The sequence below is a fragment of the Aedes aegypti genome, chromosome 2 (assembly GCF_002204515.2).
Source record: "Aedes aegypti strain LVP_AGWG chromosome 2, AaegL5.0 Primary Assembly, whole genome shotgun sequence".
Lineage (NCBI taxonomy): Eukaryota > Metazoa > Arthropoda > Insecta > Diptera > Culicidae > Aedes > Aedes aegypti.
The window spans coordinates 309,250,167-309,262,132 of record NC_035108.1 but is presented as its reverse complement, the minus strand read 5'-3'; the positions used below and the strand labels follow the sequence as shown (position 1 = coordinate 309,262,132).

At 43.2% G+C, this 11,966-nt stretch overlaps 1 protein-coding gene across 9 annotated transcripts in view; it reads left to right on the top strand.

Annotated features, from left to right (window-relative positions):
• The first annotated feature begins 11,566 nt into the window (after positions 1 to 11,566).
• The window catches only part of LOC5568830 (synaptotagmin-1), a 138,157-nt gene continuing 137,757 nt past the window's right edge, over positions 11,567 to 11,966 (top strand). For 8 of the 9 annotated variants that reach the window (XM_021845657.1, XM_021845658.1, XM_021845659.1 and 5 more), the window contains exon 1: positions 11,567 to 11,811. The gene's annotated coding sequence lies outside the window, so the exon portion shown is untranslated. The remainder of the gene's footprint in view (positions 11,812 to 11,966) is intronic. The other variant, XM_021845660.1, reaches the window with a different exon arrangement.

Below are 11,966 nucleotides of genomic sequence, written 5' to 3'. Positions count from 1 at the left end.
GGCCTTTGATTCTTAACTTGCACATTCGTTCATTGATCGGCCACCACCCGATCACGCGCCTTTGCATATCATCCATCACTATGAAAGCTGTTCCCAGCTCGCGTGTGTTGCCGCAGCTCTGGTAGATGGTATGATTACCTCTAAACGTTCACACCAATGCTCCTGTCCAGCACACCTTCTGCAGCGCTACGATGTCGAAACCGCGGGTCTTTATTACATCGGAGAGTATGCGAGTACTTCCAATGAACTTGAGAGATTTGCAGTTCCACGTACCGAGTTTCCAATCGCTAGTTCTTTTTCGTCGCTGTGGTCTTTGCCGATTGTTCCGGTCCGTATTCTTTCGTTGACGTTCCTGTGCTGATGTGTTTTTACGGTTGGCTTGCAGGGCCTGACACCAACCCCCTAGATTTCCGGAGGACCATTCCCAATAGACAACATATTAGAGTTTAAATGTATTTGCTCGCCTTACTAGTGATTTTAATATATTATTTTTTGTGCAAAATATGAAGTGTTAAAGTTCAATTACTTGGAGATGAACCAGCCACGGGCTGAAAATCTCCCTAATAAAGCTAATAAAAATAAAGTTCAGTTAGTAGTTTTAAACATACTCTAATAATCCCTCCCCTAAATTTAATAAAAAAGTGTATGGATAAAATGCTTAAGATCGTCGTCCATAAAAACTGTTACCTTTCTTAAAGGTCTCATTTTTATTGTATATTTTTTTGCATAATCTTCTTATTTTTATTCTTTATTTTAAAACTACTATAGATTAATTTGTGTGTGTGTGTGTGTGTGATACAATCCACCTCCCACTGGCCGGCAGTGCTTTTATGGAAGAAAATTGTATGCATGTATTCAATAATACCCTTCGATATATTTATATCTGCAGACAATTTTAGCCCAGGAGATGAAAGGTGATAGCTCTACTGAAATTCCAACGACCCATTTCAAGAATGGCAGTAAATACACACACATTCTGAGGTCATTTTCATTTACAGTAAGCCCCGCATAAAAACATCCAGATATCAAATGGATATATGCAATGTTTTTACACTTCCCGAATCGAAAATTATATTTTCGACCCTGGCACGTATTTAGTTTGAATTGGTAATAAGTGAGTAAAGTAAACAATAATAAAGAACGATTTTACCAGGATGTGAAGCAGTTTTTCTCCGTCGCCGCACTGGGGTTTCCGTAAAATACTATACACTTTTTCACCGCACTCCACGCGTAACACGTTCGATCCTGACCGCATCACCCGCCCCGCAGGAGCAAGTGTCGTAGTCAAAGGATCACACACTACTGAACCGATCCGCGAGTCACGCCACTTTTTTTTCCCTGCACTTCGCGCGTAACACGTTCGATCCTGATCGCATCACCCGCCCCCGCAGGAGCAAGCGTCGCAGTCAAAGGATCACACACTACTGCAAAACAGGGGAAAAAATTCTCCGGCAACGAAAATACGCGCGAATCCGTCAGGAAAATCAATCGGACGACGCAAAACCGAACTGTCCTGCTTGGGCTTCACAAAGCACTACCCAGCAAGGCGCTCCAAAACAGGAAAAAAAAAAAAAAAAAAATTCTCCGGCAACGAAAATACGCGCGAAACCGTCAGCCAAATCAATCGGACGACGCAAAACCGAACTGTCCTGCTTGGGCTTCACGAAGCACTACCCAGCAAGGCGCTCCAAAACAGGAAAAAAAAATTCTCCGGCAACGAAAATACGCGCGAATCCGTCAGGAAAATCAATCGGACGACGCAAAACCGAACTGTCCTGCTTGGGCTTCACAAAGCACTACCCAGCAAGACGCTCCAAAACAGGAAAAAAAAATTCTCCGGCAACGAAAATACGCGCGAATCCGTCAGCCAAATCAATCGGACGACGCAAAACCGAACTGTCCTGCTTGGGCTTCACGAAGCACTACCCAGCAAGGCGCTCCAAAACAGGAAAAAAAAATTCTCCGGCAACGAAAATACGCGCGAATCCGTCAGGAAAATCAATCGGACGACGCAAAACCGAACTGTCCTGCTTGGGCTTCACAAAGCACTACCCAGCAAGACGCTCCAAAACATGGGCAAAAAATTCTCCGGCAACGAAAATACGCGCGAAACCGTCAGCCAAATCAATCGGACGACGCAAAACCGAACTGTCCTGCTTGGGCTTCACGAAGCACTACCCAGCAAGGCGCTCCAAAACAGGAAAAAAAATTCTCCGGCAACGAAAATACGCGCGAATCCGTCATGCAAAATCAATCGGACGACGCAAAACCGAACTGTCCTGCTTGGGCTTCACAAAGCACTACCCAGCAAGGCGCTCCAAAACAGAAAAAAAAAATTCTCCGGCAACGAAAATATGCGCGAATCCGTCAGGAAAATCAATCGGACGACGCAAAACCGAACTGTCCTGCTTGGGCTTCACAAAGCACTACCCAGCAAGACGCTCCAAAACATGGGCAAAAAATTCTCCGGCAACGAAAATACGCGCGAAACCGTCAGCCAAATCAATCGGACGACGCAAAACCGAACTGTCCTGCTTGGGCTTCACGAAGCACTACCCAGCAAGGCGCTCCAAAACAGGGGGAAAAAATTCTCCGGCAACGAAAATACGCGCGAATCCGTCAGGAAAATCAATCGGACGACGCAAAACCGAACTGTCCTGCTTGGGCTTCACAAAGCACTACCCAGCAAGGCGCTCCAAAACAGGAAAAAAAAAAAAAAATTCTCCGGCAACGAAAATACGCGCGAAACCGTCAGCCAAATCAATCGGACGACGCAAAACCGAACTGTCCTGCTTGGGCTTCACGAAGCACTACCCAGCAAGGCGCTCCAAAACAGGAAAAAAAAATTCTCCGGCAACGAAAATACGCGCGAATCCGTCATGCAAAATCAATCGGACGACGCAAAACCGAACTGTCCTGCTTGGGCTTCACAAAGCACTACCCAGCAAGGCGCTCCAAAACAGAAAAAAAAAATTCTCCGGCAACGAAAATATGCGCGAATCCGTCAGGAAAATCAATCGGACGACGCAAAACCGAACTGTCCTGCTTGGGCTTCACAAAGCACTACCCAGCAAGACGCTCCAAAACATGGGCAAAAAATTCTCCGGCAACGAAAATACGCGCGAAACCGTCAGCCAAATCAATCGGACGACGCAAAACCGAACTGTCCTGCTTGGGATTCACGAAGCACTACCCAGCAAGGCGCTCCAAAACAGGAAAAAAAATTCTCCGGCAACGAAAATACGCGCGAATCCGTCATGCAAAATCAATCGGACGACGCAAAACCGAACTGTCCTGCTTGGGCTTCACGAAGCACTACCCAGCAAGGCGCTCCAAAACAGGGGGAAAAAATTCTCCGGCAACGAAAATACGCGCGAATCCGTCAGGAAAATCAATCGGACGACGCAAAACCGAACTGTCCTGCTTGGGCTTCACAAAGCACTACCCAGCAAGGCGCTCCAAAACAGGAAAAAAAAAAAAAAAAAAATTCTCCGGCAACGAAAATACGCGCGAAACCGTCAGCCAAATCAATCGGACGACGCAAAACCGAACTGTCCTGCTTGGGCTTCACGAAGCACTACCCAGCAAGGCGCTCCAAAACAGGAAAAAAAAATTCTCCGGCAACGAAAATACGCGCGAATCCGTCAGGAAAATCAATCGGACGACGCAAAACCGAACTGTCCTGCTTGGGCTTCACAAAGCACTACCCAGCAAGGCGCTCCAAAACAGGAAAAAAAAATTCTCCGGCAACGAAAATATGCGCGAATCCGTCAGGAAAATCAATCGGACGACGCAAAACCGAACTGTCCTGCTTGGGCTTCACAAAGCACTACCCAGCAAGACGCTCCAAAACATGGGCAAAAAATTCTCCGGCAACGAAAATACGCGCGAAACCGTCAGCCAAATCAATCGGACGACGCAAAACCGAACTGTCCTGCTTGGGCTTCACGAAGCACTACCCAGCAAGGCGCTCCAAAACAGGAAAAAAAAATTCTCCGGCAACGAAAATACGCGCGAATCCGTCATGCAAAATCAATCGGACGACGCAAAACCGAACTGTCCTGCTTGGGCTTCACGAAGCACTACCCAGCAAGGCGCTCCAAAACAGGGGGAAAAAATTCTCCGGCAACGAAAATACGCGCGAATCCGTCAGGAAAATCAATCGGACGACGCAAAACCGAACTGTCCTGCTTGGGCTTCACAAAGCACTACCCAGCAAGGCGCTCCAAAACAGGAAAAAAAAAAAAAAAAAATTCTCCGGCAACGAAAATACGCGCGAAACCGTCAGCCAAATCAATCGGACGACGCAAAACCGAACTGTCCTGCTTGGGCTTCACGAAGCACTACCCAGCAAGGCGCTCCAAAACAGGAAAAAAAAATTCTCCGGCAACGAAAATACGCGCGAATCCGTCAGGAAAATCAATCGGACGACGCAAAACCGAACTGTCCTGCTTGGGCTTCACAAAGCACTACCCAGCAAGGCGCTCCAAAACAGGAAAAAAAAATTCTCCGGCAACGAAAATATGCGCGAATCCGTCAGGAAAATCAATCGGACGACGCAAAACCGAACTGTCCTGCTTGGGCTTCACAAAGCACTACCCAGCAAGACGCTCCAAAACATGGGCAAAAAATTCTCCGGCCAAAACTACTATAGATTAATTTAACACAAAATGAACTTGAACTTAATGAGATGAAAATAAAAGAAATAAATTTGAATTTGAAAATCCACCATTTGCCGTTACCACCGATTGCCACAGTTCATCTTTACTGTCGGCTAACTAAATCCTATACCAGCGAGGACGAACCCCATAAAAGGAGTTGTCATCGCGGTGCGGAGTCTCTATTAGGTGAACAATCATTGCACCCAGACAGTCGTGCGCGTTATGTTAACCGTCTAATTTAACCCCCAGTGAACAGTTTGCGGGACCGAAAACCTCAAGAAATCGGCAATTTAATTCCCGGTGGCGAATAAGAGTGACCCCGAAGACTGTGCCGTGGTGATTGTGGACGAGGACCAACTACTAGCAAGCCCGCCGGAGTTGCAGGTGAAGTTCTTCGGAAGTGCGCCGAGGGCCAAGTCAAGGCTGGAATCCGCCCAAGGGCGAAAACGTCACTCGTCCGGAACGGAAAGCCACCCTCGGAGAAGGTTTAGAAGGTCCAATATTCCGGAGCTGAAGGCCGCCCAGTTTTGAGGAGATCAAGTGAACCGAAACGACATGCAGAAGGTACCGGAAATCCAATCCTACGGGCCGAAGTTGCATGCCACGCCGGAATCCTCCGATCCAGCCGGTCAAGTATGCTGTCAGGTGGAAGTAGATCGATATGTGCCTCAATAATCCCTTACCTTTTCCTGAAATTCCTATGGAAACAAAATGAATATAAGATGTTGAATTGAACTACCCTCGTAGTCGTGAATTTTTTTACGTAGCTAATCCCTATTTTTCACTTCTTCACTTGTGAGTTTATCCACCTTGGCTTTAACGTAGAAAAAACGTTCAGTTTTAAGGAAGTCGTTCCACCCACCCTCTAATTCCTTCACGGAGCCATTTTGAACGACCCTGAGGTCCAGGATAAAGCCAGGACCGTGGACAAAAGGTCCCTTATAACAAAGAATTTCTAACAAAACCTATTAACATTCTTCTCTGTACATTTTGGTATAGTAATACCCCTTGGCACCAACAATGAAATTCTTTAAAGTTAAGAGAAGTTTGTTATTAACAAAATTTGTATAAAAAGAAGTGTTAACGACAAGATTTCTTGCAAACTGTGTTTTTCAATCGGCTCTCAAGTAATTAAAAATGGAATATTGATTGAGAATACCTTCATGGGAAATTTGAAATGTACCAGGGACATGATTAGAATCAAAGTCATCGTAAGTTTCCATTGGGCTTCAAAGATGACTAGCATCGATTAAGACAAATGACTTGGTCTTAGCAGGGTTTCTAGAAATGGAAATACAATAATTTTGAAACGAGGGACACACTGAAGAGCACTGGGTTTCAACAGCAATACCGATAGTTTCAAAAATTTTGGTTTCAAATGCTGAGAAGAGTTGATGTCTTATTTGCCTGTGGATGCTGGTAGCAATTTCACCACATGCTCTATCCAAGCGATCATTACGATGTATGAAAAAGTTTAGATCTCTTTTGAATTTAAAGAGTATGTTTAAATGGGTTTCAGTAATTTTTTTTATTTATTTATTTATTTATTACATGTCTTCGAACAAGTCGCACAGACTGATACTTATGAACTAATACTTCTTTTGAATGTTAACTTAGACATATTAAAATCAAATCTGTCAGATACTTCGTTAAAACGACGACAACAAACAAAGAACGGATTGTTCTGTCCAAACAAAGTACGATGCACAGGGAACCGGAGAAAATCAGCTTGTCGAGTAGTTCTAGCGGGCACATTTAAATTAATGTTGGTCAACAGCACTGAGCAGTCTACGTTGTTACTTAAGAAGTCAAACACGAACAAGCGTTGAAGCAAAACCCTCCTGCAAGCCAAAGTTTCTAGATGAACCAAGGCGCATCGATGCTCGTACGGTGGAAGTCGAACTGAATCAGTCCATGGTAGCCGACGGAGCGCGTAACGAATAAAGTTGCGCTGAATTCGTTCAATCCGGTTGGTTTGGGTGGTATGGTATGGCGCCCAAACAAGTACGCCGTATTCCAGAATACTTCGTACTAACGAGCAGTAGAGAGACTTCAGGCAGTAGACATCTTCAAACTCCTGAGTGTTGCGTTTGATAAATCCAAGTACCGCATATGCCTTGGCAGTTGTTGCAGCTATGTGCTGAGCGAAATTCAATTTGCTGTCCAATAGAACCCCGAGGTCCTTTACGGTGTTGACTCTGGTGATATTAGTTGCCGACATTCTGTATCCGAAGTCAATCACATTCCTCTTTCGGCTAAAAGTGATGACGCAACATTTTTGAACATTCACTTCCATTCCATTCAGCATGCACCATCTCACCAAGGCGTCAATATCAGCTTGCATAGCGCAACAATCAGTCAACGATGAAACCACACGAAATAATTTCAAATCGTCCGCGAACATTAGTTTTTGAGATTTAATAACTTCACAAAGGTCGTTGACAAACAGCACAAACAACAGCGGACCCAGGTGGCTCCCCTGGGGGACGCCTGATGTAATTTCAAAGGGATCGGAACTTATACCAGCAATACGTACATGAGCGCTGCGTTCGGTGAGGTACGAGAGTATCCATCGTGTCAACCAAGAGGGCAGACCCATTTTATCTAATTTTTTCACCGACAGTGAGTGCGGTACTCTATCAAATGCTTTCGTAAAGTCAATATAGACCGCGTCGATTTGTTGGCGCTTCTCCATCGCTTTCACCAACGAAGACACATACGACATTAAATTTGAAGTTGTTGACCGTTTTTTCACAAAGCCATGTTGGAACTCAGAGATGATGTGTTGCACGTGAGGGTAGAGGGAATCGTGAATGAGGCTTTCAAAAGCTTTTGGCAGACAACTTAGAATGGAGATGCCACGGTAGTTTTCGACGTTGTTCATATTACCCGATTTGTGTATGGGAGTAATAGCAGCATTTTTCCAAACGCACGGGAATGTTCCTTCGGACAATGAACGGTTGAAGAGAATAGTCGCAGGAACAGTAAGCGAGTCAGCACAGTTTTTGACGAAGAGAGGAGGAAGGCGGTCAGGTCCAGCGGTCTTTGAGTCGTCTATTCCTCGCAGCTTGCAGCACACATCCCTCGTCGAAAAGTTGAAAACAGCAACGTTCAAATCGTATCGTGGCAAACTGCTCAGGTACTCTTCAGACGAAGGTGATCGGTTATTACTTAGCACACTTCGAAAGAATGACGAGAACAGATTTGCCGAATCAGATGGTGTTTCGGCGTTCACGTCCTTGTAAAAAATATAAAATATCTGCTGTATGTATATTAAAAACTGATTGTAAGTCTTTACCACTCAAATAACGAGCAGTCTACTATCGAATATTAAAAATGGATCTTTTAATGATGCATAATTCAATTACAATTTAATTTATGAATTTGACGCCAACTTATACTACTTCAGCCATAGTTGCGGTTCTGAATATTGCATCAATCATTTGCTACATTTGCCAACCAAATTAGAGGTAGGCTTCTTAAGAAAATTAGATATATGTATAAGAGATATATTTCAATATTTTTCCATTAGTTCCTTTGGAGCCGCTACGTCATTGGTAAAGTTACCTTCGATTGTCAAACAAAAGATAGTGGATTGAAAAATGAGAATTGTTGGGGGTCATTTCAGTTCAGCTTTCAGATTTCTTACGCAATAAATAATTATTTTTAATTCACATACAAACATTTAACCATGGGGAGAGGGTTTAAGGGAGCAGTGTTGAAATAACGAGAAAATTATTGAATGTAATTAATAAAGAGCCTCTTACATTATGTTGAATGCAACTTCATATTTGTTAAACGACGCGAATCCTGTGGAGCGAAAAGGACATACAGTACAGATCTGATTTTGTCAGCTATCTATTGCTATCTTTCAAAGCGCAGTAGGCCGTCATTGGAATTTGTAAACGTCGTTGATAATTGTTGATAAGTCATGTTACAATGGACCAATGCATGAGTTCACTTATTTGACGTTTGAGCGGTGCTGAATTCACTGGTTTCCATGGTCACATAAATAACACGGCACCACTAAAACGTCAAATAATGAACCCGTGTTAGCCCTTGTGATACTGAGCAACTTTGCCGAAGACGGCATCTTTCTAAGTGGTCAGGCGACTGAGCTATGCGCAAAACAAAAATTCCACGCCCACTAGCGCCGCCTGGTGGCGTAATTCCATATCAGAATGACCACCGCATGTCAGCCCTTGAGCTACTGAACAACTCTTCCGAAGACACCAACCTTCCAAAACATCAGGATCTAGTGATATCATATGTTACAAAATTTTGCATTCTTATCCCTCATGGTTCATATAGTGCAAATCAGAAAAAGCGCCCCTACCAGCCAAGTTCTCAACTAATAGGATGATCCTCAACTCCTAAAGGAAGATCGTACGTAGCACTGAAATATTCAACAACACCCCCAAAGTGATGAAATCCCATAAGCCCTGGGTCTCCTATAACGCAGATTCCTATTACGCCCCCCAACCATGTGTCTAATAGGAGACCTGACTGTATTCGGAGTACCGTAATTTCGGGTGAAATTGATCATTTCTTACGGTTTTTCTTGTCTGCTTTCTATAATGTTGACAATACCAAACAACTGAATGCAGGAAAATATGTACGAAGGGGAGCCTCATCGACTCATGTACCGAAATTTTGTAACAAATGTAATTTTAGTGTTAACAAATATCTCTAAAATGAAAAAATCAGAGGACCTCATATCGGGGTGAAATTGATCACTTGTTAATGTTAGTTTTCAAAACAACTCTACATGATAAATTTCAGCTCCCTGAATCCGAATATGCTTGTCAAATTCTTAACAATGCAATATTTATATAAATAATAAATATTTAAATTTCAAGAATTACGCGGAAAACGCCTAAATGTATGCAATTTCCTAAGGGATTCAATGATATCTAACAGAAATTCGATTACTTCAAGCATATGTGCTAATTGGTACGAGTTTTGGTGATTAAACCTGGTTTGGGGATATATCTCAAGCATCCTCACAAACTTTTAGGTTTATACCATGTTCAAATCCTTGTTTAGAACTAGAAGTTCATGGATGTTTGTCAATAAAGCACTGTCCATGATTTTGAAATTTACATTATTTCCATAGTAATAAACATTCTTTAACGCAAAAAACTTCACAACACACAATTCGACAATAGTTACGACAAACAACGTTCATTTACTGCAGGTTACATTGATATTTGTGCTCCATTAGGAATAAATAAAATCGTGGGATACGATGATCAATTTCACCCTTCTGATAAATTACACCCGATTTTACGGTAATGGTGTATTAGGAGTAGTATCATTAGAGGGGATGGCATTCGGGGTAATGGGGTTGAACCATATACCACAATAGATAAATATGCAAAGAACGATATATATTTTTTTTTTTTTTATTAACGACACTTTACACCGATCGGTGCATTCTTGTCGAGTAACGTTTTTATTTCAAATATTACTACATCTACTTTACATCTAGTTTTTTCTTCGATCTGGTATGGTACACTTTCCATTCTGAATCCTGCGTTTTCATGGGTTGTTGGCTGACCAGGCTACACGGTCGTTTCGATATGTTTTCTTCCGTTTCTTCATTTGTTCCATTGGATGTTCCAGTTGACAACCGCCGCTTACCAGCAAGTTCAGTAACTGTTTCGGTTTCGCGCTGGTCATTGCTTCCATCATCGTTGTTGGCGTCCTCGTCATCGTCATCGCTTCTATCGGTTGATGCAGTCGAAGGGAAATCGTTTTTAGTGCGATTGATTTGTTCTTCGTTGTGTGTCGATTGCGATTGAGGTTGTTGTTGTTTGCGAGTCGTTTTTTCAGCTTCATTTGGTAGTGATGTTTTCGGCTGTGGCTTGACGTGATCTTTCGGGTAGCTAACATAGCTGCTTTGACCGTTGATTACAATGTTTGATGGCACTGGTTTGTCCAATATCATACGAACCAATCTGACACCGTTTGGCAATCCGGGAAAGAAGTTTTTCCACACATCATTCTGTATGGACAGAACTTTGCCATACTGCTTCATATGGTCAGAGATGTCAGTGTTAGCCATTTGCGGTGGGAGATCATGGATCTTAACAGTAGCTGTTGGACCATCTACGAAGACCGGGATGGTGTACGTCATACCGTGATAACTGTACGAGTGCCGCAAATGATGTTGTTTATGTATGCGTGCGGCTACTCCTGCATTGCATACTTCAATGTACAGGCAGTTTCGGAGGTTATGGAGCTGGATGCTTTTAACATCAGCCATATCAATTTTGATGCAATCCTTCACAAATTCCTGCACTTGCTCCAAAATAGGTCGCTTTGGCAAGACACTAAAGTCGACGACAATGGTATTTTTCCTGTGCGTCATTGTGCCACGGGTGTTACACTTTTCGCTATAAGAATCACGAAGAAATCTATGTAGATTCCGCAACGTATAAAGACATGCGTCGCGCACGAAAAGCGGTTGTCAACTGAAAGAACGATATGTTTCTTTGTTTTGCATAGAAACAATTCCGTTCCGGAGCACTGAATAACATTCAGATTCGGTAACCCTACGGTAGTTACAAAACATTGCGCAACGGAAAAAATAAAAACTTCTTCATCATTAACGCGTAAAGGTTTTCGAAAATGTCATGAAGTTACACGTGCTCTTCCCAGCCTCAATGCGTAATCCCATTCCTCTCTATGCCATTAAAATGAACGGTGTTAACGATTTTCTCTATTAATCTTGCCATCAGTTTCAATTCATTTCCTGCAAAAAAAGAAATCCGAATCATGTCAATTTGACTCGCACGAATCAAAGTATAAACATCAGTAGCTCGACGAGCGAAAATGAGTGCCTGCCGAGTTCCCATATCCTAGGAAAAACGCAACAGGAGCTTCATCCGAACGCGGCAAGTCAATCAGTAAGAGTTGGGATCTCCGCCTCGGTAGACGTGTCTCGCGCGCCGTATTCATCCCTCGGTGACCTCGGTTATTAACGGTTGACTTGCTGCTGTCTAACTCGCGACGAGCCTCGATCTTGAAGCTTGGAGGCTGCAGAAGTCAGTCAGTGTTCAGTTAACGAACGTGTGTGTACAAGGGAAAATATTGATTTTTCCGACCGCTTGTCGCCCTTTTTCCTGCAGCAGCGCCTAGGATTAGGGTGGGGTTTTTTACAAAAAAAAAAATCGTAGTCAAAATTTACAGAGTGGAATATGAGCATGAATCCCAAAATAACTTCCTGTGAAATAATACAGTTTTTGGTGAAGGTTAAGGTTCAAGAATCCATCATCCAATCATCAGCAATCATCAAAACTT